The sequence below is a fragment of the Somniosus microcephalus genome, chromosome 11, assembly GCF_052327205.1.
Source record: "Somniosus microcephalus isolate GS21.2 chromosome 11, FLI_Smic_1.0, whole genome shotgun sequence".
Lineage (NCBI taxonomy): Eukaryota > Metazoa > Chordata > Chondrichthyes > Squaliformes > Somniosidae > Somniosus > Somniosus microcephalus.
The window spans coordinates 40,764,323-40,790,563 of record NC_140997.1 but is presented as its reverse complement, the minus strand read 5'-3'; the positions used below and the strand labels follow the sequence as shown (position 1 = coordinate 40,790,563).

General features: G+C 44.2%; 1 pseudogene; it reads right to left on the bottom strand.

Annotated features, from left to right (window-relative positions):
- The window catches only part of LOC147110508 (transmembrane protein 94-like), a 49,073-nt pseudogene extending 24,609 nt beyond the window's left edge, over positions 1-24,464 (bottom strand).
- Between the last annotated feature and the right edge of the window lie 1,777 nt (positions 24,465-26,241).

The window sequence follows — 26,241 nt, the reverse complement described above, 5'->3', positions numbered from 1 at the left end:
GTGGTGAAAATCCCCCATTGATAATTTTAGGGCAAACAACAGCAATTTGAGTTTTCCCATTTATGTACTCGCAACAACTTTTTCAGTAAAAATTACAGACAGGAAGAATTTCACCCCTCGAAAGGTGAATTTATATCTGGGGTAATCCCCCGCCTCCCCCCTCCCCCTATTAATAACTGCAGAGTTGTTTCATGCACGTGCCTATTTTGTGGCTGTTTTGTCATCCTTTAATATGACTGACCTTTGAAAAAGGTAAAATTCAACTGTCCTTTTAGCCTAACTTACATTCTCCTTCATTTAAAAGAACTGTTTTCTCTTTCTCTTTGAGTTAGCCTCGCCATTTTACAGCCAAGTGTTGTGGTGCCCTTCTCCCAGCCTTTGGTAATGCTGTCCTTCAGTGATTGCGAGAAGGGGCAAAAGATTGTCCTGTGTGACTCCATGGGGAAGGAATGCTATTATAATCCTGTGGGGATTAGCCTTATATTAATATTTGAAGCTTTGGTTTGAAAAGTTGGTTACCTTTGAAACGCAGCTAGATTAACACCTGAAGAATATTACATGTTATGTCTGACATTGGTGATAGGTACTCGATTGCCTTGGCCTGAGCACATGGAGTTTGATAGTGCTGTTATCATTGTATTGTGTATAGGTATTCGATTGCTTTTGCCTGGGAGTGTGTGTGTGGAGCAGCCATTAAAAAGCAACATGAACTGAACTCTGCTTACGGCCTCTAGATTATCTTTGCAAACGCAACAAATATTACACATGGACGTAAGTAATTAAACATCTTTAAACACTTCAGCAGAGAAAGGCATTGGTTCTCTACTTCTTCTGTTATATGATTTTCTGCTCCTGTTAACTGATAGCACTGACGCATGCTATGCAACTGGAAGCGGGGTTAGAAATTGGGCTGCAAGTTTAAGCGCCAGAGATGCGCTGGGAGTTTGCTGCCCAGAATTCTCCAACAAGTCGGAACTGGGGGAGTAGGAGGCTTGAATTATTTTCATATAGTAAAGAAGAAAGGAAGAAAGAAGTTGAATTTATAGAGCGCCTTGGACGACCTCAGGATGCTCCAAACCACTTTACAGCCGATGAAGCACTTTTGAAGTGTAGTCACTATTTTAATGTAGGAAACGCGGCAGCCAATTTGTGCATGGCAAGATCCCACAAATAGCAACGTGATAATGACCAGATAATCTGTTTTAGTGATGATGATTGAGGGATAAATATTGGCCAGGAGACCAGGGAGAACGCCTCTAATATTTTTTGAAATAGTGCCGTGGGATCTTTTACATCCACTTGAGAGGACAGGCGGGGCCTCACTTTAACATCTCATCCAAAAGACAGCACCTCCGACAGTGCAGCATTGGAGTGTCAGCCTAGATTCTTGTGCTCAAGTCTCTGGAGCGGGATTTGAACCCACAACCTTCTTGACTCAGAGCCGAGAGTGCTAATGATTGAGCTATGGCTGAGTACAATAGTAGTTTAATAAGGAACAAAAGAAAGAACAAAAGAATGAATGAATGAAAGAAAGAAATACCATGATACTGTATAGACAACAATGCTTAATTTGTGTCCACTGTAGCATTTTAAATGACACATCATCATCTCTGTAATGTTATTGAAAAAGCTTTTGAGCTTTCAGCACATGAACCTAACCAGATCACAAAAAATGTGTAAATGAGGGGAAAAAAGCCCCGCTATGTCAAGTGTGTGACCGGACTATAGGAGATCAGGAAGGGTTGAAAATGGGTGAGAAAGATAGCAGCCATGTTCGTGCCCTACCTATCAGCTCTAAAAGACACATATGAACTAAATGGCACAGTTTCACAGCTAGCAATTACAGAGATATCTAACTTGAAAGCAAATTCTATCACATTCAGTCCCCTTTTCCCAAAATGCAACATGACATGAGGAAAAAAATACCATGAATCCAAAACTGCAATCTTAACATTTACAGGAGTCCATTAAATGACCCTTTGCATTCAAATAATGTTTCATTCAAATACAGATCAAATTCAGGCACATTTCATTTGTATTTCACAGATTATAATCTTATCTATTATTTAAAAAATTGAGAGTTCTCGAATTGTATTAGAATCTCTATTACAGACAGCTATAAACTTGTATCCTCTGTTATATTTATATCGCACATCTTATATTTTTTGAAATAACCACTTTCGATCCTTCTCTGAACATGTTCAATGACCTTTTGATCAATATTTTTGATTTGTATCACTACAGTTCAGTACAATTGAAGCTGGCACTATTCTGTGGTTCAGATCATCTCTTGTCAATTTGTAAGCCTTTCTGCCTTTGCTGAGATTTATGCTATTGCCAAGCTGCTGCAATTGAATGCATTCTTATAATTTCCCTTCTATCATTGCCAGTAGCAGATTGATGTATTTCCTGCTCCTTAAGCCCTTGTCCTTGAGGAAATATGTAGTTTCTTGGAGATGGTTAAGTGATATTTTAGCATGTTGGATGATTAATCTTTAACTGTGATGGGTAGATTATGCCATGATTTATTTCAGCCCTGCTTTCCTTAATATCTGTTTGACCAAGTCATATTGCATATGTTATTTGAGAACATCAGAAGGGAAATCTGTAAATCTAGAAATACATCAGCCCACAGATTTTCTATTCATACCAGTAGTTAGATTTTTATTATAAAGTAGTTGTAAACTGGGAGCTTTGATTGATAGTGATTTGAGGGCTCTTCCTATGTGTGACACCTATTTCAAGCTTAAGTTCAAGCAATTCTCTGTATTGAAGGAACCCTACAAGGCTTTGAAATACCAATTGTTCTCGGATTATTTCCTTGCCTATTATTGAGACCTAATTTGATTGTGACCTCTTTATTTATCATAAACTGTTACTATAATTTATTTTAGACTTTTGCTAGTCTTGTTCACTGATTCTTTCTTCCACTTTTTCCAATTTATTTTCTGTATTTCATATTTCCTTTCTTTCTACATTATAGTAGCCTGTGATCAAAAGTGCTGATTGCCATGAAGTGGAAATAATTAAGGCAAAGTGGTCAAGTTTACATGTGATATCAAACTAGAGGGGAAGCTGATTTGAGGAAAAAACTAGAAATCATTTCAAAAATTCATTCTCAGGATGTGGGCGTCGCTGGCAAGGCCGGCATTTATTGCCCATCCCTCATTACCCTGAGAAGGTGGCGGTGGGCCGCCTTCTTGAGCCAGTTGATACAATGGAGTGGCTTGCTAGGCCACTTCAGAGCGCAGTTATGAGCTAACCACATTGGTGTGGAAGTGAAGTCACATACAGGTCAGACCGGGTAAGGGCGGCAGGTTTCCTTCCCTAAAGGACATTACAGAACCAGTTGGGCTTTTAACAACAATCCAACAGCTTCATGGTCACTTTTACTGATACTAGCTCTTAATTTACAGGTTTTTTTAAAAACTGAAATCAAATTCTCAAACTACCATTGTTGAATTTGAACTCGCGCTCTCCTGGATTACTAGTCCAGTAACATAACCACTACACTACCGTACCCAAAAGGAGTACAATAAGATCTGTAAATGGACAGAATAGTAACAGTGACATTTAATACAGGCTAGTGGATCTCCCTTAGTATTGCCCACAGAAAGTTAGGACAGAGCTAATTTCTCTCAGAGCACATTAGGGATGCTGTAAATATAGGTGATCAGCAGCTTCTGGAGTTTTTAACAATGTCACTAGCAGTAGAAGCGGGATGGATGAGCTAAGATCCCTCCCTCATCTATATGTATCTTGTGAACTTGTGAAGAAGGGAGCAGAATTCCCTTGGCCATTCAGCCAGCCTCCCACTGCAACTTTGACAGGAGTCAGGTGAAACGGTTTGGAAAAAGGTCGCGAACCGGATAAGCCAAGTCCTGACTTTAGTTGGGAAATCCCAGTTGGACTTGTAAGGGGTGGCAGAATGGTAGAGCTGGGAGGTCCAGGCTAGCGAAACAACTCAGACCCTAGAACGTTTTTATTCCAGAATTTTTTTAGTATAGGCCCCCTTACAAAGATGGTTGAAGGGGCATGGAATGAGGTCTCTGTCGGGGTCTGGGCACCCCCACTGGATGGCAGCTGAGCGCCAGAATTTCTGGCATCATGGAACCAACGAGTGCCCAAGTTAGCCATCTTGGGCACTCACTTGCCTACCCCAATGCAAATGAGGTGCACTCCCACTGATCCCACAAACTGCCGGGATCACGTCCCGTTCATTTTTGAGGCCAAGATCGTTCCAAAGGTCCCCCACATTGTGTGTTCCAGACTTCAGCTGTGGTAGCTGGGGAACCAGCAAGTGCAGGTCAGAAACCTCTGCATAGGGAGGAAGAACAAGGGGGTGTATCACAGTGGGTTGTTCTGGTGCACTGCTTAGAAACAGATTACACAGGCCTGTCAGTAAGTTTGCTGCCTCACCTGTAGTCCAAACAATGGCAAGTCAAGTGTGAAACCTGAAGAACAGGCCAAGAGAGAAATTATGAATAACTTGCCAAACTAAAAGTAAAGTGATAATTGGGAATTGAACTTCTTTGCAATAAAAAGTGCCATTGATATTGTAGGCAATGCAAGAAGATCCATCATAGGACAACTTGCATATGGTCTATTGGAAGAAATGAACAAATTTTCCTCATTCCGTATTTGTTTTGATGTGCTTAGGTGGCGCAGCAACGGCATGCTGCTCCCGTCCTGAACACGTAGAGAACTGAAAACCAGATCACATCTCTTATGTTCCAGGTGCAGTTGCAATCTAGGTGTAGCCATTCGGTGTCTGTTCCTTGGGAATATTGCTAACTGTACATTATTTGATACTACACTACTGTTTCAAGAGCCGAGTACTTCGCTCTGTGTTTCAGGACCTTCTGCATAGACTTTTCTTAATAGTTGGAAAGTGATGGGGTCAGTAGCACATTGTTACTGGTACTGGAAGATAGATGATTAGGTCACCACTGGCAAGCTCCTGACAAGTCAATAGAAGAGTCGTATCTGTTATTCTTACAGATTAAACAACCACTGCACAAAAAATTGCTTTCATAGATTCTAGATTAGCTCCAGGATCACAACCATAAGACGGCTTCATGCATATTTGTTAAACTATCGCTGTAAATAAACACATGGACAATGTGTTAACCAGGAAACTGCACTGATTGCAGAGGAACGAGCTGTTATCTTAATGCATTTTCCTGTTTCATACATAGTAGCTGGGAAAATATTTTTCTAATCCCAGTGTCCTTTGATCTTAGAAATTTATAGGCTCTGGAAAATAAGTAGTAGATTTCACCCTCACCTAATTTCATGAAGTTTAAGAAATTCATTAATGCCCATCAGTGGGAGCAGCCAGAGGAAACCAAGAAGCCACATTGCTGCTGGAATGTCCAAGAAGTGAAAGGTAAGATGTGAGGATTTATGATTCCACTCGTGGTAGGGTGCATTTACTTGGAGCACATGGAGAAGAAACCTAAATACAAAATATGGTTAAAGCATTGAGGTGAAATTCAAAGCATTTCCCTCTTCTTTTTTTTAGTCATCTATTCCGACTACAATGGAGTCTCCATACATCAAAGTTGACCCCAAATGGAACTCCCGTGTCTACTCCATTGTTAAAGCTGCCTCCAAGAAGTTCATGTTACTCTTTTGAGCCAAAAAACGGTTTTATTTCACTCTCAGCATCTCTTAACTCCCTATAAAAACTTGAATGTCTGGGAAGTGTCTTCCAGGGTCCCCTTTACTCTGCGACAAGATACAGGAAAAAGCTTGTCACCTGATAGATGATCCTTCCCTTAGCTCCAGCCTCCAAAATCTCTCTTCCTTGATCACAACCTTCCTCGTCTTTCTCTATTTTATTGACAATACCATTGCCAGTGGTCCCCTGAGCTTTGCGCTATTATTCCTACTAAGCTTCAAACCCTTTTCCTTCTTCTTACAAACGAACAGTGTTGAAATAAAGGCTCACTGCACAGTATCCTAATCGAATTAACTCTTCCCCAGGACCTCAAAAGTGTGGAAAACTCATTTCTTTTGGGAATGCCATTCCTAATGGGTGCCCACCACCATACCTTCAGGAAATGGAGACAGAAGGATCCATTAGAAGCTTCCTGCCTCATTTATATGGCTGCACCAGCTCTACCCCCTCCCCTACAGGATCCCCAGGAAATCCTGGGGCATCATAAAAGGGGAAGATGTAACGTCCGTGTGTAATTGAGACACGGACTGCAGGAGTTGGTTATAACAGGTGTTTACTGAATGGAGACAAAACTGGAACTACTATACAAAGTTACTACACAGGCTTATATACCGGGGTGGTCACTACTGGTACTGCAGTATACAAGGGCTGCAGAATATAGTTCCTTCTTCAAAGTACATACACTACAATTCCTCCCCTTTTAGCTAAACAGTACATAACTGATGCGCTATCAATAACTCAAAAGACTGAGATTAAGCGAGTAATTAACAGGCTTTTATTAACAAGAGAATGAAGGTGTGCCTCGAGTGGTCGACCGGTCCAGAATACAGAGGGACTGTGGAGCAGTCACCTTTATACCTGGATTCGTGGGAGAAGTCAGCCGAGGCATGTACACCACAATAACATTCGATTAATAATTAAATAACATATTTACAATTACAGTTGCTATATACATTAGCTGAAGTTAAGCAATTATAAATTCAGTCTTTGAGGAGGCTTCCTAATTCTGTCCGGATAACGCCTCTTTGGGGTATCAGGTTCTTCTGGCAAAGTTGATTCGGGATCAACGTCGTTGTTTGGTTCGTCTGCTTCCAATATCACCGATTCTGAGGTAGATGCAATTGGTACTTCGGTTTCATCACCAGGTGTATTGGATCGTGGTGTGGATTTGACGTTTTCCAGTGACTCTAGAATCTGGTCAGCATGGCGTCTTACAATGCTCTCTCCAACGTCCACGGTATACAATAGAGGTCCTTGCCGTGTGCAGATCGTTCCTGGCTGCCATTTCTCTGTGCGGTAGTCCTGGGCCAAAACTGGTTGACCTATCTTAAAACTCCTGGTTGGCCTTTCATTCATATTCTGAAACTGCCTGTTCTCCACATCTCTTCTGATGTTTGGCTTAACCAAATCCAAGCGGCATCTTAGTCTTCGATTGAAGAATATCATGGCTGGAGTTTGGTTGGTAACCGCATGTGTCGCATTCCGGTAGGCAAACAAGAAGTTATCCACCTTGTGTTGTAGGGGTATGTCTTCATTACACATTGCCTTGATAGCCTTCTTGAATGTTTGAACGAACCTCTCAGCCAATTCATTGGTGGCTGGATGATATGGGGCGGATGTGTAATGCTTAACACCATTGTTCTTTAAGAACCTCCGGAACTCTTCAGACACAAACTGTGGTCCATTGTCGGAGCAAATCTGTTCAGGCAGCCCATTTCTGGCGAATATGGTTCGTAAGACTGTGATGGTTTTTTCTGCGGTGGTTGAGGACATTTTTATTACCTCTGGCCACTTTGAATGTGCATCCACCGCAATTAAAAACATCGAGTCCATAAATGGACCAGCAAAATCAATGTGTACCCTTTGCCATGGAGATGAGGGCCACTCCCATGGATGTAGAGGGGCTTGTGGTGGGGCGTTTTGGACCCTCTGGCATCCTGTACAGCTCTTGGTCATCTCTTTGATTTCTCTATCGATTCCCGGCCATTACACAAACACTCTGGCTAAGTTCTTCATTTTTACCCCTCCCAGATGGCCCTCATGAAGCTCATTGAGCACTCTATCCTTCAATTTGGGTGGAATTACTACTCTGGATCCACACATCAAGGTTCCTCGGCACACTGACAGCTGTTCTCTTCTCAGCGAGAATGCTGGCAACAGTGGTTCGCCATGTGCTGGCCATCCCTTCACCATTAAATCATAGACCCTGGAGAGTGTCGGGTCATTTCGTGTTTCCTTTTCTATGTTTGCATTCGTCACAGGTAGACATTCGACTATGGTCGAGTGGAATATCTCCACAGGATCCACTGCAGGTGCTTCTTCCACCGTCGGCAACGGTAGACGCGACAATCCACCAGCATTCCCATGCTGTTTAGTTCCTTTGTACTCGATGTCATATTGGTGTGCCCCTAGGAAAAGGGACCACCTCTGTAGCCATTGTGCTGCCATTATCGGGACGCCCTTCTTAGGGTTGAAAATGGAGACAAGAGGTTGATGATCAGTTAGTAGAGTAAATTTCTGTCCGTGCAGGTAGTGATTGAACTTCTTCACCCCCCACACCAGGCTGAGGGCCTCTCTGTCAATCTGGGCGTAGTTACGCTCGGCTGCAGTTAACGAGCGTGACGCAAAAGCTATCGGCCTCTCTGAACCATCAAGGGATTTATGTGACAGTACCGCTCCAGTAGGGAGACGCATCACACGCCAGTCTTATCGGTAGTGATGGGTTGTAGTGAGCCAATACTTCTCTTGAAGTGATCAGGCCTTTACACTTCTGAAAGTCCCGCTTACATTCATCGCTCCATTTCCATGCTACTCCAGTTTGTAGCAGGGCGTTCAGTGGGTGCAGAATTGTGGACAAATTCGGCAAAAACTTATGGTAGTAATTCACCAATCCGAGGAATGACCTCAGTTGCGACACATTTTCAGGCGCTGGAGCCTTAACTACCGCTTCAATTTTGTCAGGGGACTTATGTAACCCCTCTTCATCAATCACGTGGCCACAATACGATATTTGTTTCTTAAAAAACTCGCACTTGACGATTGGCTCGTAGCCCATGTTCTCTTAGTCTAGTGAGCAGCTGCTCTAGGTTGGCAAGGTGTTCACTGTCATTTTCACCTGTCACTAGGATGTCGTCCAAGTAACACTGAGTCCCCGGAATCCCTTGCCGGACTTGTTCCATCGCTCTTTGCCATATAGCCGGAGCTGATGCAACTCTGAATACCAGTCGATTATACTGGTAAAGACCTTTGTGAGTGTTTATCGTGAGATATTTCCTAGAGGATTCTTCAACCTCCATCTGCAAATATGCTTGCGCTAGGTCAATTTTTGTAAAACGTTTCCCTCCAGATAGTGAGGCGAAAATATCTTCTATCCTCGGAAGAGGATACTGTACTGTGTGAAAGACTGGGTTCACAGTCACCTTGAAGTCCCCGCAGATGCGAACCTTCCTTGGCTCCTCAGACTTATTGTTTAATGTTTTCTTCATGACAGGAATGATGGGTGTCGCCCACTCGCTCCAGTCTACCTTAGTTAGCACGCCTGCATTCTCCAGATTCTCCAGCTCTGCCTCGACGGCTGGGCGAATTGCATACGGTACCGGTCTTGCTTTGAAAAACTTGGGAATTGCATTCTCTTCTATTTTTATCGAGGCGGTTACGCCTTTAAGTGTTCCCAGTTCTTGTTGAAATACCTCTTTGGCGTTAGCCAAGATTTTTGACAATCTTCCAGGTGTGACGTCGTCATCCTTTTTACCAGCCACAGTCAGTGCCTGAATGGAGTGCCAGTCTAAACTTATCTTTCTGATCCATTCACGTCCCAATAACGGTGGTCCACCATCTTGCAGTATGTACAGATACAATTTCTGTATTTCCTTGCCGTTGTATTCGACAGGCACCCTTATTTTCCCTCTGGGGTATACTTTCTGCCACGTATATGTCTTCAAGACAATGGATGTGTCTTTCAAGGGTATGTGTGAGAATAGCCGCTCGTAGTCTCGTCGATTCATGACGGTCAGGGCTGATCCTGTATCCAATTCCATTTTGACTTGGGACCCTGCTATCGTGAGGGTGACCCAAATGGTTCAGTGATCCTCTTTTGCGATTACGTTGTGTAGTATGAGACAGCTTAGTCTCTTGTTCCCGGATTCACTATCGCTCTTCTGGTCTTCGGAAGTACTGTCCGTCATCTTTTGTACTTTCCTGTACTTTTCCTTAGTAGTCTTTTTGTTGTCATTAGTCTTCTTCCCGGACCTGCAAACTCGTGCAATGTGTCCCATCTTTCCGCATTGCCTGCATGTTTTGTCCTTGGACCAGCAGTCCTTCTGTTCATGGGTTGTTCTGCCGCAGCGATAACATTTTTCAAATCCCCGTGTCATTTCATGGGTGCCGTATTCCTGTGGCTTTTGCTGTATTTCCGCAGCTCCCCTTGCTGCTGCTTCGTACGATACTGCCACGTTGAAAGCCTTATCTAGCGTCAGCTCTTTCTCTGAGAGTAACCTCTTCTGGGTTCCTTCACTCAGGAGTCCACAGACAAATTTGTCCCATAGGGTATCTGCCAGTCCTGCTCCGAACTGGCAGTGCTTTGATAGCTTGTGTAGTTCCGTAAGGTAATCAGCATTCCTCTCATCTTTATGCTGATTTCTCTTGTGGAATTGAAATCTTTCTGCTATCAGCAGCGGTGTAGGATTTAGGTGTTCCTGTAGGATATCAACAATTTCGTTAAAACTCTTCGCCATCGGTTTGACTGGAGTGATCAGGTTCCGCAATAGGCCGTATGTTCTTGCGCCCATTAAGTTTAATAGTACCGATGCCTTTTTCTCATTGGCTACTTCATTTGCCTTGCAATATACTTCGACTCTTTCCACATACGTGGTCCAGTCTTCTATTGCATTATCGAAGGCAGTAATATTGCCAGTCTTCGGCATCTTGGAGATCTAAGATGGCGCCTCCCGCACTTTGCCTTCTTCCCCGATTGAACAAAATGGCGCCTCCCGCGCTTTGCCTTCTTTCCCGCTGAATTAAGATGGTGCCTCCCGCGCTTTCTGTCTTTTCAGCTGCTGCTAGCGCTGTTGCTGGCGTTTCTATGCCTTGATGGCGACGCCCTATGGTCTTCGCGCACTTACCCCCCATGCTGCTGCCAACGCCGCTCTCCGCGGTCCCCGTGGCAAACTGCAGCTCCTCGCGGCTTTCTGCGCTTCTAATTTCTTTTATTTTAATTACTGTTCCCGTCGTCAGAGCAGACCCTATGGGACACTTTCCTCCCTCTTCTCAGGTCTGTACGCTGCCCGGCTTCGTAGCACTGGCCGCGCCCTGTGTGCTCCACCCTCTCTCTCTCTCTCCTCTTCCCGACAACGCTGCATGGCCCCGTTGAAAAGCCACCCGATCGAGCTCTAGCCCGCCGCAGCCCAGGAAGGATCAGTGTACTACCTGCCACCAGCCCGATTAGCTGGAACACCATAGACTGGATAACCAAGCCCAGCTCTCGACAGCCTCTCCTGCAAATCTTCGAATTCGATTAATCAAAGGGCAGTTGCCCACGGTCGACGTCCGTTTCTTCTGTTTGTTTTACTTTTCTTTTTGGATTTCTTCCTTCTGGCCTCGACCTCTAACAACTTCGCTTCAGGGATGGATCCCCGTGAGGTGGTGCAGAACTGTAGGTAAGTTCGGATCTGTTCGTCGCCAGTGTAACGTCCGTGTGTAATTGAGACACGGACTGCAGGAGTTGGTTATAACAGGTGTTTACTGAATGGAGACAAAACTGGAACGACTATACAAAGTTACTGCACAGGCTTATATACCGGGGTGGTCACTACTGGTACTGCAGTATACAGGGGCTGCAGAATATAGTTCCTTCTTCAAAGTACATACACTACAGAAGAGATCTGGTGTAACAATATCAAAGTAGAGATGAAACATCTGGGAACAGGGTTACCTAATTACCCCCTCAGCCAGAGAAGGATACATAACAGAAATAGCAAAAAAAGGGGCAACCCTCTGCAAAAAAAAGTTCAAATAAAGTTATAGGGCTAGAAATTAGGTATAGCCCCGCCAGCTCGCTTGCGCCCAGAATTTACCGCTGGGCGCGGAGCCACTCGCGCCCATCGGATATTCAGTTTCAGCGCCCCAAGTCGAGGACGGCCGCTGTTCAAGGGTGTGGCCGCCCCCGCTTGGGGCACTGAAACTGAATATCGGTGCGCTAGTTGCCGCAGCGCCACCCGCAGCGGAGCGGCAGGCTGCGGTACTGCAGGCCTTCCTCCCTCTCTTAAGGGGGAGGTGCCTGCAACAGCCGGAGCCCCGATCGCGAGTGCCGGCAAAAGAGCCCGGCACAACGGAGAAGTGCCGGGCTCCCGGAAACCAGCCGGCAATGCCGCGGGGGGGGGTGGGGGTGCGTGGAGGAGGCCGGGGAAGGAGGTGCGGGCAGGCGGCCGCCGAAAAAGCGGCCGGCCGCACCTCCACCTTAAAGCACCCCACTAAGGCTGCAGTACGGACCCGGTCTCTGAATGTTATTAGCGGCCGCCACGGAAGAGGCGGCCGCTACTGAAGATGGGGGTCGGGCCGGTGTCGGGGCGGAACCGGGGCACTGCGCACACCGATGACGTCATCGGTGGCGGCGCAGCGCTACCGGCTACCGCCGCAATTAGCGCGTCACTGAATTTAGCCCGAAGTTTCCAGACTGGCGCAGAAGCCCTCTTTGGGCGGTAACTGGGCGCAAAGCCCACTGAATTTCTAGGCCATAATTTCTTAGACACAGAAATGGGGGGAAATGAAAATGATGGACCGTCTTCATTTTAATATTTGTTGACATCTTACAATGTCCATAATTAGTCTGAGTGGGAGTTTAAATGAGCAAAGCAACGCTACAAGAATTCATTTGAGAATTATTCATTTGCAGTTTAGCTTCTCACTAATGGATTACATTCTTTGTCTCATTGTTACCTAATTTACATCCTGTTCTCAAGTGTCTGCATATTCCATTGTGTCTAATTAAATCTATCAGATTTTACTGCACTCTGCCACTCTGCATCTGCATGATAACCCCAAATCTTCCTTAGTCAAATTATTGCAGTTACACTTACGCAATAATGACAGCAGCTCACCACCATTGGTTGCTTAGCGGACTTTGTTTCCACAATGGATTGGACCGATGAACATGACTCATAGATGTACACACTGAGAAACAGAATAGTGCATTTAAAGACTTAATTATAAATTTCGAAGTGTTTATAATACACACCTTGCAAGTGTAATCAAAAAGTTTATTTTAATTTTACAGTCATTTACTGCATCAATCAATTGTAACCTTGGTTGTTGATGTCACAAGCATTTCATTAGTTTTTTTTTTGAGCACTCAACTGTTTACTAGTTAACCTACAGCAAAGCCACTGACATCACTATTGGTTCATTATACATAAAATTTGATGGTGAGAGTACTGGATTTTTGAACATTTTCAATGTGTGGGCTTGTGATAGGCTAAAAATCTGACTTTTGAAGTCAGAGATTAATGACACATGTACTAAATTCTGTTCAGTATCCTGATTTTAGATCACTCATAGTGGCTATCCCTAAAGCTTTTGTACTGTTTGTGAAAATATCGCCTTTCTTTCTAGTTAAGCAACTGACTCAACTCTTGGATCTAAAATTAATACTGCACCAGGACTTTCAGGCTTCCAAACAATTACACTATTTGTTATAAAATGTCTAGCTGACTATGTGTGGAGTGTTTTAGATCTTTGAACAGAGAGGAACCTACTGGAACACAACTTCTATATGCATTTTTAAATCATTTTGGAGAAATAGACTTGTGAATGCATTGGCACTCCTGAACCTTATGGAACAAAACCTCACAGACACACTCACTTGCAGACAAGTCTTTAGAAACTTTATTCTGTAAAGTCTTCTGGCCATCTAGTGTTTTGTATTAGAAATGTAGAAAAATAGGAGCAGGAGTAGGCCATTCAGCCCTTCAAGCCTGCTCCGCCATTCAATATGATTATGGCTGATCCTCTATCTCAATACCATATTCCCGCTCTCTCCCCATACCCCTTGATGCCTTTTGTGTCTAGAGATCTATTTATCTCCTTCTTAAATATATTCAGTGACTTGGCCTCCATAGCCTACTGTGGTAGAGAATTCCACAGGTTCACCACCCTCTGAGTGAAGAAATTTCTTCTCATCTCAGTCCTAAATGTCCTACCCCGTATCCTGAGACTGTGACCCCTCATTCTAGACCCCCCAGCCAGGGGAAAAATCCTCCCTGCACCAGTCTATCTAGCCCTGTCAGAATTTTATACATTTCAATGAGATCCCCTCTCATTCTTCTAAACTCTAGTGAATACAGGCCTAGTCGACCTAATCTCTCCTCATACGACGGTCCTGCCATCCCAGGAATCAGTCTGGTGAACCTTCGCTGCACTCCCTCTATGGCAAGGACACAGAACTCCAGGTGTGGTCTCACCAAGGCCCTGTATAACTGTAGTAAGACATCCTTGCTCCTGTACTCAAATCCTCTTGCAATGAAGGCCAACATACCATTTGCCTTCCTAACTGCTTGCTGCACCTACATATTTGCTTTCAGTGACTGGTGTACAAGGACACCCAGGTCCCTCTGTACATCGACATTTCCCAATCTATCACCATTTAAATAATACACTGCCTTTTTCTTTTTCCTACCGAAGTGGATAACTTCACATTTATCTACGTTATACTGCATCTGCCATGTATTTGCCCACTTACTCAACTTGTCTAAATCGCCTTGAAGCCTCTTTGCATCCTCCTCTCAACTCACAATCCCACCTAGTTTCGTGTCGTCAGCAAACTTGGAAATATTACATTTGGTTCCCTCATCCAAATCATTGATATATATTGTGAATAGCTGGGGCCCAAGCACTGATCCCTGCGGTACCCCACTAGTCACTGCCTGCCATCCCGAAAAAGACCCATTTATTCCTACTCTCTGTTTCCTGTCTGTTAACCAATTTTCAATCCATGCCAGTATATTACCCCCAATTCCATGTGCTTTAATTTTGCACACTAACCTCTTATGTGGGACTTTATCAAAGGCCTTCTGAAAATCCAAATACACCACATCCACTGGTTCTCCCTTATCTATTCTACCAGTTACATCCTCAAAAAACTCCAGTAGGTTTGTCAAACACAATTTCCCTTTCATAAATCCATGTTGACTTTGTCTAATCCCGTTGATATTTTCTAAGTGTCCTGTTATCACATCCTTTATAATAGACTAGCATTTTCCCTACTACTGATGTTAGGCTAACCGGTCTGTAGTTCGCTGTTTTCTCTCTCCCTCCTTTTTTAAATAGTGGGGTTACATTTGCCACCCTCCAATCTGCAGGAACTGTTCCATATTTTATAAAATTTTGGAAGATGACAACCAATGCATCCACTATTTCCATGGCTACCTCTTTTAGTACTCTGGGATGCAGATTATCAGGCCCTGGTGATTTATCGGCTTTCAGTCCCATTAATTTCTCCAGCACTATTTTTTTTACTAATACTAATATTAGTATTGAGTATCTTGAACTGAATAATTTTCAGTGTAACATTCACTAGTGGTCCACTAGTGGATCACTAACTTGCAAAATATTTGCCACTTAGTTGAGCGATCTTGATACTTTTCCCGCAATCGAATGAACGTTCTTCTGGTGAAATTGTAACCCAATTTAATTAGAAGACGCCACCATTGTTTTGATTGTACCTGTATGTACTTAGTAATTAAAGTTGAAGAGGACTTAAAGAAAGGACAATTCAGCAAAAAAGAAATCTGCCAGAAAGTAATACAGTACTCAAGCAAAAGTCAGGAGATCCTTTTTCAGAATTTTGAAGTCTCATGTTTCTGTCAGGAGACTAAAGCTAATAGTCCATTCACAATTTGCATTTCAATACTCAGACCTTAGAGACTCGAGTTTTCTTTAGATTCAAACTGAAACCGGTCTTGACGACCATTTGTATTGAATTTATCTAACTTCAGCTCCAACAGTAAAGTAACATTACAGATGTCTATCCACGTTAGCAGACTCACTGAAAGTCCCAAAAATGTTTCTTACATATTCAGATTTTAATAAAGACTAGGACACTTCAGATTTTAAAGAATTTGTTTTGTAAATTATTTTTTCCTTGATATCATTCAATTTTAAATCTTTTGTTACTTACATCCATACAGAAGGATGAAAAAAGCGACTATCTTCTGAGCCAGCACAAGAGCATTTCCATATTCTCCAAACCAATCAGGTGACATATTAGTTGATTTCCTGTTTCAATTGAGATTAAAGTACAAAGATAATAAGTATCATAAGGAAATATCATGGCTCTTCATTTGTATCCAGTTCTTCTAATGCTCTGACTTGTAAGAGACTCATGTAATTATTAGACATTTGTCATGCTTAATTAAAATTCTTCTTGAATTATATGCATTTAAGACTTTATATCAAACATTGTATCAGTCAGCTAAAGTAGGGTTTTCTTGTGCAGCGCATAAAAGATCTGTCTAATAATGCACACAATTCTATGCAGTTAATAAGAAATGAATGTTATAATAAAATGTCTTAATAACCTCATCACAAAAGCCTTAATATTCCATGGGAATCAGTTAGTTATTATTAACATTTTGTTAGCTTAATGCTATTTTACATCTTACTTATAAGCAGCAAACTCAGTGAGTAGGGCTACTGTCAGTTGGTAGAGTGCTAATTACCAGGAATTTTGAGCCCGAGATCAGAAAAGGCCATTAACAACTAGCAATTCTTTACGTTCTTAAAGTTGCATTTCTACTTTTTTTCTTCTCCTCGACATTCCTTGGCTGAAAGAACAGATGGAGACTTGCTCATATATCATCTGCCAATTTTGCATTGTAACAAGCTGCAGAGAGTTGTAAGAACATAAAGCACGTAGCAAGAAAAGGCTATTCTTGTCCTTGCAACTCCTCGCAGCTTGTTACAATGTAAAATTGGCAGAGGAATAGGAACAGAGATTCCACCAGCTCTTTTGGTAATGTGCAATCTGCCATATCATGGAATCTTCCCAACCTCATTTCATCTCCTAATGGAAAGTTCTACAAAGTCATTTTTTTCCTTGCACGTCAAAAATAAATCAAGTAAAATTTCAGAATATCTATGATCATGCTCTTTACCTTACACATTCTACTCCTGTTAATTTTCAAGGTCCCATGATGACATCTGGAACCCATATGTTCTACATAGCATTCAAATCTCTCTAAAGGGAATTGGATAAATACTTGAAGGGGAAACATTTTCAGGGCTATGGGGAAAGAGCAGGCGGAGTGGGGCTAATTGGAAAGCTCTTTCAAAGAGCTAGCTCTGGCACAATGGGCCGAATGGCCTGCTTCTGTGCTGCATCATTCTATGATTTGTGTAGCAGCGTCTCAATAGAACACTGAAATACAGTGGAGATTTGGAAACCAAGTAAAAATAGCACTGCATCTGAAATAGAAGTGTATCGAGGGAGAACTATACCAATCCTTATATCCCTTAAAATCCCATTCTTAAGCAGGTGTCTAGTCGCCTGTTTTTTTTTAGATGTTGACACCGTATTAATTACTATTGCGTTCCATAATGATTTCTCTCTTGCTGTGGAAGCAACATGCTTCCATTCATTGACCAGTGTGAGCTGTGGATCAGTTGGTAGCACACTTGCCTCTGAGTCAGAAGGTTGTGAGTTCAGGTCCCACTCCAGGGACTTGAGCACGTAAAGGTAGGCTGACACTCCCAGTGCAGCGCTGAAGGAGCGCTGCACTGTCGAAGGTGCCATCTTTCAGATGAGACATTAAAACGAGACCCTGTCTGCTCTCTCAGGTGGATGTAAAAGATCCCATGGCACCATTTCGAAGAAGAGTAGGGGAGTTATCCCCGGTGTCCTGGCCAATATTTCTCCCTCAACCAAAAAACAGATTAGCTGGGCATTTTCACATTGTTTGTGGGAGCTTGCTGTGTGCAAATTGTCTGCCGCGTTTCCCACATTACAATAGTGACTACACTTCAAAAGTACTTCATTGGCTGTAAAGTGCTTTGAGATGTCTGGTGGTTGTGAAACGCGCCATATAAATACAAGAATTTCTTTCCCCTCGATCAGGAGCTCACCAAACGGAATACTGGGCATGAACCCGAATCATATCTCCCAATAGAACCACGCTGCATCACTGGGGCTACTCTCACAATCAGATATACATGTGCAATAAATGCTAGTGAAAGTTATCTGATCCCAGAAGACTCCCACTAGCCATCGGGAATTACACACATTTGAACTGCTAACTTTACCATCACATCTGTAATGTAGACTGCTACAAAACTGGAGCTTTTCCTCATTGCAGCTGTGCTCTGGCTCCTGTATATCCCTTTCACATGTTAAACATTACAAGGTTAAAATGTAGTGTATCTGCTGTAGGCCACTATGAGACGGTTGCATAACGTACGGCACAGTTCTGTGTAAAAGATGGTGTTTGGCTGATTTACCAGTAGAAGTTCTCTTTCAATGTTTTGTGATGTGCTGACAAATAACATGCATATTTCATTAAAAAATGTATAAATGTAAGTATATTAAACAAATAAACAAAGTCATACAGTCTGTAAAATCTACATGAGGAATTTAAACTTTACTTGTAATATCACAAATCAAAATATTACTTACATGAATGGTCCGAATGGATGACAAGAGAAGTTGGCTTCAGACTGTCCCTTTCATGCAGAACCCATGCAGCATCAGTCCAAAGCATGCCAACTGCGTGCACACAGTCAACCCAGACTTCACCAGAAATTACAAGAAGAAAAGCTGCTGGGTCTAGGAGTAAAAACATGAGCAAACAACAAGTTGAATACGAACCGTGTACAGCATTTTCTGTTGAGTTAATAATATATTGTAGTATATATTGGCCCAGAAATTCGGGTACTCACGCGTGGACCCGATGGAAGTGCCGGTTTCTTGCATGCACTGTGCATGCGTGGGAAACCGGCACTTCCGTTCCTCTGAACGAAGGGGTTCAGAGGTCGAACGCGTGCGTGCGGGAGTCTGCGCGTGCGCTTTGAACTTACGTTTTTTTTACAGGTCTTTAGATTTTAGAAATGTAAAAAACAGGCGTAAGGCCTGCATTTTAAAAGGTAAGTGGTCAATTAATTAAAATTAAAACATTTTTTCCACAGGTTTATTATTTTTAAATAATTTAAAGCAAGGTAAGTTTATTTTTAGCCCTGTTTTTTTATAAAATTATTTTTTTCAAAAATTTAAATTATTGTTTAAAATAGTTATTTAATGTAATTTATAGTTTATTTAAAAAGTGTGATTTAAAAAAAAAATTATTTGAAGGTTTACTGTTATTTTGGGGCCCGTATATTCATAAGTTTAGACAGGTCTTCCTGTCAATCTTATGAATGGGCTTTTCCCTCCTCTGATTGGCTGCCCATGGCTCACGTGATCCCAGGGGACGCATCGCACTAACTACGCCCCTGGGATACCCAAGCACAGCGCGCCGGCAGCTGGAGCAGGCCCCGGAGCGGTATTCCACGGGAGCACAGAGCTCAACTGCCGGCGCGCAAGGTAAGTGCAGGTCGGGGGCTTGCACCCGTGGGAAGCCCCCGACCTGAATTTCTGGGCCATTATCTTTTTTTATTGTTGCTTCTTATCCATATCCATTCTTCAGAAACTATAATTCTAAAATTCTCATCCTTGTTTTCAAATCCCTCCATGACCTCGCCCCTCCCTATCTCTGTAATCTCCTCCGGCCCAACAAACCCCACCATCAAGATATCTGCGCTCCTCTAATTCTGGCCACTGGAGCATCCCTGATTCTAATCGCTCCACCATTGGTGGCCGTGCCTTCAGCTGCCAAGGCCCTTGAATTATTGACTTGAGTATCTAAAGTGCATTCCAGCACACTCAAGTTAATGACCATATTGATTAGAATAATACATTATCCTACATCAGTTAATTTCCTGCACGTTCAAATGGTAGAATACTGATTGTTTATATTGTTCATTTTAGGGATGAGCCTCAGCTCAGTGATAGCACTCTGACCTCTGAGTCAGAGGTCATGAGTTCAAGCCCCACTCCAGGCCTTGAGCACGTAATCTCGACTGACACTCCAGTGCAGTACAGAGGGAGTACTGTATTGTCGGAGGTGCCATCTTTTGGATGAGATGTTAAACTGAGGTCCTGTCGGCCCTCACATGAATGATCCCATGGCTCTATTCAAAGACGAGCAGGGGCGTTCTCCTGGTGTTCTGGCCAACATTTATCCCTCAACCAACATCACTAAAAGTAGTTTAGCTGGTCATTATCTCACTGCTTTGTGGACCTTGCTGTGTGTAAATTGGTTACTGCATTTCCCTACCTTACAACAGTGACTGCACTTCAAAAGTGCATCATTGGCTATGAAGCGCCTTTGGGACGTCCTGAGATCGTGAATGGTGCTATATAAATGCAAGTTCTTTCTTTTCATTTTAAATTCAGAAGCTGTTTTATGTGTTGAGGCGGGGGAGGTGGGGGGGGGGGCGGGGGTTGCTGGTGGCGGTGGAGAAGAGCAAGTCGATTTGAAAAGAAAATCAGGTACGGTGTAAAACGGACTGCCGATTTGCTATCAGCCTGTATACCGCTGCTGGTGTTGAGTGTTTCACCCCCAGTGTGAAAACTTTGATTGAAGAATTCAGCCTTTAAGCTGGTCTTTCAATCATTGTGACCTGCCTACTGTACTCCTGCTGATGCATTGCAGGTTAAATTTATCTTTTTTTCCCTACAGTAGAAAGTTACATTGGGTGGTTTTTAATATTACATTGTAAATCTGATTCCTTAACTTCTGAAAATACTAGGAAACACCTGGCACTTTGTGAGGATTTCCTTTGTCCTGATGCATTGATCATGTAGGGCTAAATCTTCCCCTGTCATAGCTAGCATTCTTTCCAGCCCTTTTCTGGTCTGTATCAAGTATTACTAATTTAAAACAGTTGATCTTCACTCGCATCCAGCACATACTTCTTTGGTCTGGATTGTTTTGCTTCTAACCTCCAAAATGTTTTGCTTTTATATTTCACAGTCTCTGCCACTGATCATTTGACTTCCTTATCAGGAAACTGTTCTTTCTGTGCCCCCTCCAAACCTTTCTTTATTCTGTTTGTCAATTTTTGTCAGAATCATGTTGAATGTACAGGCTCGGAATTTCCTGGAACTTTTAGGCGCAAGGGTGGTGCGGTGTTGGTTTCTCGCAAGGAAGCATCGTTGGGTGTGCAGCTGCCTCAACAACCATAAGAAGAAGGACAAGGAGAAGGAGCACTTATTTACAAATTCTGATGGCACATCGCCCCAGGGAGAGAAGCCGGGAGGTCCTGTACCCGCCAACTGGCAGGAGGCCCTGGCCACAAGTCTGCCGGACTACGTGGAGGGAGACTTAAGCCAGTTTTATGCTGAAACATCGGTACCCGTGTATTTCCTTGAACCGTTTATGCTGCTTCTGGGAATAGGCCCTCTGCCGCTCATTTACACAGCTCCGCGCCCCATTGAGAAAAAGACTGGCTCGCGCAGGTCTCCTGCATTTACGCCAGTAATACACTGGCGTAGATTTACCCCCAAAGAGTCGACATCGGCGCAAATTGAGATTTCTGGAATTGCGGGGGGGGGGGTGGGGGGGTGCGAAATCAGTCTTGGGTGGCTCATCAGCTGCCTGTTTCGCACTCTGCCGGACTCTCTTTCCCAGTGACTTCACTCACTTCACTTGAGCTGCAGGTAAAGCCAACATTCCATCATTTGTGTCGCGGAAAATAAAACTACACAAAAGAATGTTTCACAGCAGTGGCGGTACTGAAGGGATGTGAGCATTTTTGCCATTGTTATTTGATGTATTTCCCACATTTTTTGGAGTCTACTGAAATGTTGTCCATCAAACCATTATATCTTGAAAGGTTGCAGAGAAAATCTCTACAGTTGGAATAGTTTCTCCAACACATTGGAGGAAAATGTGTCAAATTTTATATCAGTGGGAAAGAGAAGAAAACATTGAGTAGATTGGGCCTATACTCATTTAGAAGAATGAGAGGTGATCTCATTGAAACATACAATATTCTGAGGGGGATTGACAGGGTAGATGCTGAGAGGCTGTTTCCCCTGGCTGGAGAGTCTAGAATTATGGGGCATAGTCTCAGGATAAGGGGTCGGTCATTTAAGACTGAGATGAGGAGGAATTTCTTCACTCAGAGGGTTGTGAAGCTTTAGAATTCTATTCCCAAAAGGGCTGTGGATGTTGAGTCATTGAGTATATTCAAGGCTGAGATAGATAGATTTTTGGACTCTAGGGGAATCAAGGGATATGGGGATCGGGCGGGAAGTGGAGTTGAGGTCGAAGATCAGCCATGATCATATTGAATGGCGGAGCAGGCTCGTGGGGCCATATGGCCTACTCCTGCTCCTAATTCTTATGCTCTTATGATCCTATGCAACTTTTAATTCTGACTCTTGAACTTATACCCGAGTTGCTTTGTAAGGCTTCACTCCCTTGCCCTCATTTTTAGCATAACTTATGAAAGATAAATAGCATACAACACATTCACCAACAAATATTAACTAAATATTAAGGGGGAGAAATTCGTGTGGCTTGCGCCACATGGAGATGGCGCTAAAGTGCTGTTGCCAGCTGTAACGACAGCTGATGCTGGTTCCAGCACCGCATGCCATATCGGTGGTGCCGGTAGCGCTGCTGGTAAACACGATCACCAGGGACCTCGCCATGATGGAAATCGTGACATCAGTGAGTGTGCAACGCTCACTGGGCACCCGATCTCCCAACTTCATTTTAGCCAATGTGCTTACTGGCTGGAGAGAACAACAACAGCTTCAGGTGGCATGCAGCAGCAGGAAGCCGGCTCCAGTGACGCTATTTAAAGGGATCCTCACCAATCATTCGCACTTGTCAGGATTTTGCAGTTTGAGCGGCTGTGTGCTAGTTCCTGCTACTGGAAGAGTTTTCCTTAGTCATTTCAAGGTTCTTTGGTATCAGGGAGTGTTCTGGCAAGTACAAAACTCCCTCATTATTTTTGAAAGGCTTCAAAGTACAACAGTTGCTAAAAATCACTCACTCACTTAATGTGCAGTTCGCGTGTGACCACAGACAGCGAATCCTCAATGTCAATGCACACTATCCTGGCAGCAGCCACAATGCCTTCATCCTGTGCCAGACTGGTGTGCCAGCACATCAACCTCGATGGTGGCTGCTCGGAGATGAGGGCTATACGCTCTCCACCTGGCTCATGACTCCCTTTCGCTACCCCAACACTTGTGCCCAGCACTCATATAATGAGAGCCATGCTGCCACCAGAAACATCATCGAGCAGACCATCAGCTTATTGAAGCAATGGTTTCGCTGCCTTGACCGCTCGGGAGGAGGCCACCAGTACTCGCCAGAGCGAGTGTCCCATTTCGTGGTGGTCTGCTGCATGCTCCACAACTTGGCCATCATGAGGGCACAGTCCTTGCCAGCAGGGATTGCGGGACCACCTCAGGAGGAGGACAAGGCAGAGAAGGAGGAGGGTGAGGAGGAGAACAAGGAGGAAGAGGAGGAGGATGAGGAGAAGGAGGAACAGGAGGGCGGGAGGAGGCAGCGAGACAATCGGCCTTCCAGACGGGCTGTTCGTGACCGGCTCATCAGACTGCGATTCGAATGAATGAAACCCCAGATTCCCGTTGCTCACCACATCCCCATCATACCATCCCTGTCTCACGCCATATCACAGCGTCCTCCTGGGCACAAAGGTGAAATGAGAGAGACCACAAAATATTCCAAAGACAATTAATACATTTATCTATAAACGTATCACACATATTACGTGAATTCTACTAACTAATCATCCTTGTGCCTGCCGTAGTTGAATAGATGTCATTGTGTGCAAGGTGTGAGATGTGGGTGTGAGTGTTGCTAGGTAGAGATTGTTGGTGGGTGAGTGCTGGGGGGTGTGGTGCATTGAGCAGCGTGTGAAGCTTGTGGTACAGATGGTGGTGTGTAGCATTTGCTGAAGTCTTCACTCACTCTGACCACCCGTGTGAGCTCGTTAAACTTCCTCCTGCACTGGGTGTGGGTCTTGGGGAGCACAGTGCTGCCCGTGACATGGTGTGCCACCTCCCTCCACATAGTCCGGCAGACTTGTGGCAAGGGCCTCCTGCCAGATGGCGAGTACAGGACCACCACCTTCTCTCCACCGCTAAAACCAATGCCTCCAAAGCTTCATCAGAAAACCGCTGGGCTCTCTCCCTGGGGCAGCGATCTGCCATCAGAATTTGTAAATAAGTGCTCCTTGTCCTTCTTCTCATGGCTGTTGAGGCAGCTGCACACCCAACAATGCTGAGAATGAGGTGCTGAAGCATCAATGAACCTCCCCTTTAAGTAGTGAAAAAAGCCAGTGGCAATCATTACTTGATTTTAGACTACACCCGAAATTGGTCCATCTTTTCAGTGTAATGCCAATGAGCTTGGGTATTTAGACGAGAATCATGACTGCAATCATTTTAATGAGGAGTGAAGATGAATTTTGCGTGCAGCCTAGATGATTTTCAACTGGCGCTACTTAATCATTTGTAGTCTAAACACTGCCTATTCCTTAGCTATAACAAATTTCTAGCCCTAAGGTCTCTGCTGCATGTAGTAGTATACAGTAGCATAATATGAATTATTCTCAACAATAAAACAATCCTGCCCTCTAGTGGAGAATATGAATAGTTAATTATACCTTTGTTCTGCTTTTTATTTACAGAATCATTCGGAGTAAATATGGGTGGCATTTTTACTCCGAATCCATCTTAGAATGAAATTATGGGATTTTATTTAAACATTAGTAGTACAGGTAGACTATCCTTTATCCGAACTTCCGAAAACCGAAAACCTCTAAAAACCGAAAGCTTTTTCGTTCAGTGTAAGTCGTGCGCACGACATGACCAGAGTGGCGCACGACTTACGCTGAGCAGGGCAGAGGGTCACAGAGTTCCCTCCTGGGTAGGAGATTGCAGGCCGAGCCGGGCAGTGTGAAGGAGATACCGGGAGAGTGAACCCAACAATACAGCGGCCCGTCTGATAGCTGCAGCGGCCTGTCCGATATTCTTTTCTCCCCCCGACCCGACCCCACCCAACCCCCGACCCGTCCGATATTCTTTTCTCCACCCCCCACCCGACCCGTCCGATATTCTTTTCTCCACCCCCCACCCAACCCGACCCGACCCCCGACCCGTCCGATATTCTTTTCTCCCCCCTCCCACCCGACCCGACCCCCCCCCGACCCAAACCGCGGCCCGTCCGATATTTTCTCCCCCCCGACCCCCCGCCGACCCCCACCCCCGACCCCCCGCCGACCCCCCGCTGACCCCACCCAGACCTCCTGCCGACCCCGACCCCCCGCCGACCCCCCCGCCGACCCCAACCCCCCGCCGACCCCAACCCCTGACAAATTTCCCAGTCTTATAATAATACCTTCTGAAATCCGAAAAATTCCGAAAACCGAAACTCAGCTGGTCCCAAGGCTTTCGGATAAGGGACAGTGTACCTGTAGTAAGAATATTCTAAAGGGCATCACTTCTCTTCCAAGGGAAAACAGAGCTAGCAGGCATCCAAAAACTGGTTGAATTTTAACTGTCACACTCACTACAGTCTCTGCCAATATTAAAAAGATTAAAACTTGAGGATCGCCTGTTAATTTTTTAACCTCTGCTTCACATCGGCTTTAATTATGGAGCGGTGGGCACAAAGCCACAGGGAGGTGGGACTACCTCTTGGAGTAGTTTCAGAACTCTTGCCTAAGTGTGCTGTGGGTAACTATACAACTGAATTACAGCTCACTGTTTGTGCTAAGGTGAAGCAGAAATCGCCTTGGTTTAATGCAAACTATGCAATGGGCTCGATTGTGTCAATGGGGAGCTTTTGGAGGCGGGACTCCCACTTTTTGGGTTGTAGTCCTACCTCCATCGACTTGTGGCCAACCCACGCGATTTTCCCTTGATTGACCTTGTTAAGCCCGCCCAGCGGGCTCAGCAGGCCAATTAAGGGACACCTGGTTACTGGTGACGTCAGCGATTGACATTTCATCTGTCAAGAGCTTTTGACAGATGAAAAATCAGCATTTGACAGCTCTGTGAAGCGGTCAAACACTGACAATCTGTCTTCTAACTTGAGTCCTTCTACTCAGACTCAGTTAGAGAGCTCTCCAGACCAGAAAGCAGAGGCTGCAGCTTTTGACAGTTCAGCGGCCATTCTGCTTTCTGTGCCGGTGAGCTGAGGGACTCCCGAGAACTGAAGGAAGGATCAGGTGGGTGCGGGGAGGATGTTCCCGATGATGGGTGAAACTAGAACTAGGGGGCATAGTCTTAGAATAAGGGGCTGCTCTTTCAAAACTGAGATGAGGAGGAACTACTTCACTCAGAGGGTGGTAGGTCCATGGAATATGCTGCCCCAAAAAGCTGTAGAAGCGACATCATTACATAAATTTAAAACAGAAATAGACAGTTTCCTAGAAGTAAAGGGAATTAAGGGTTACGGGGAGCGGGCAGGAATTTGGATATGAGTCTAGGT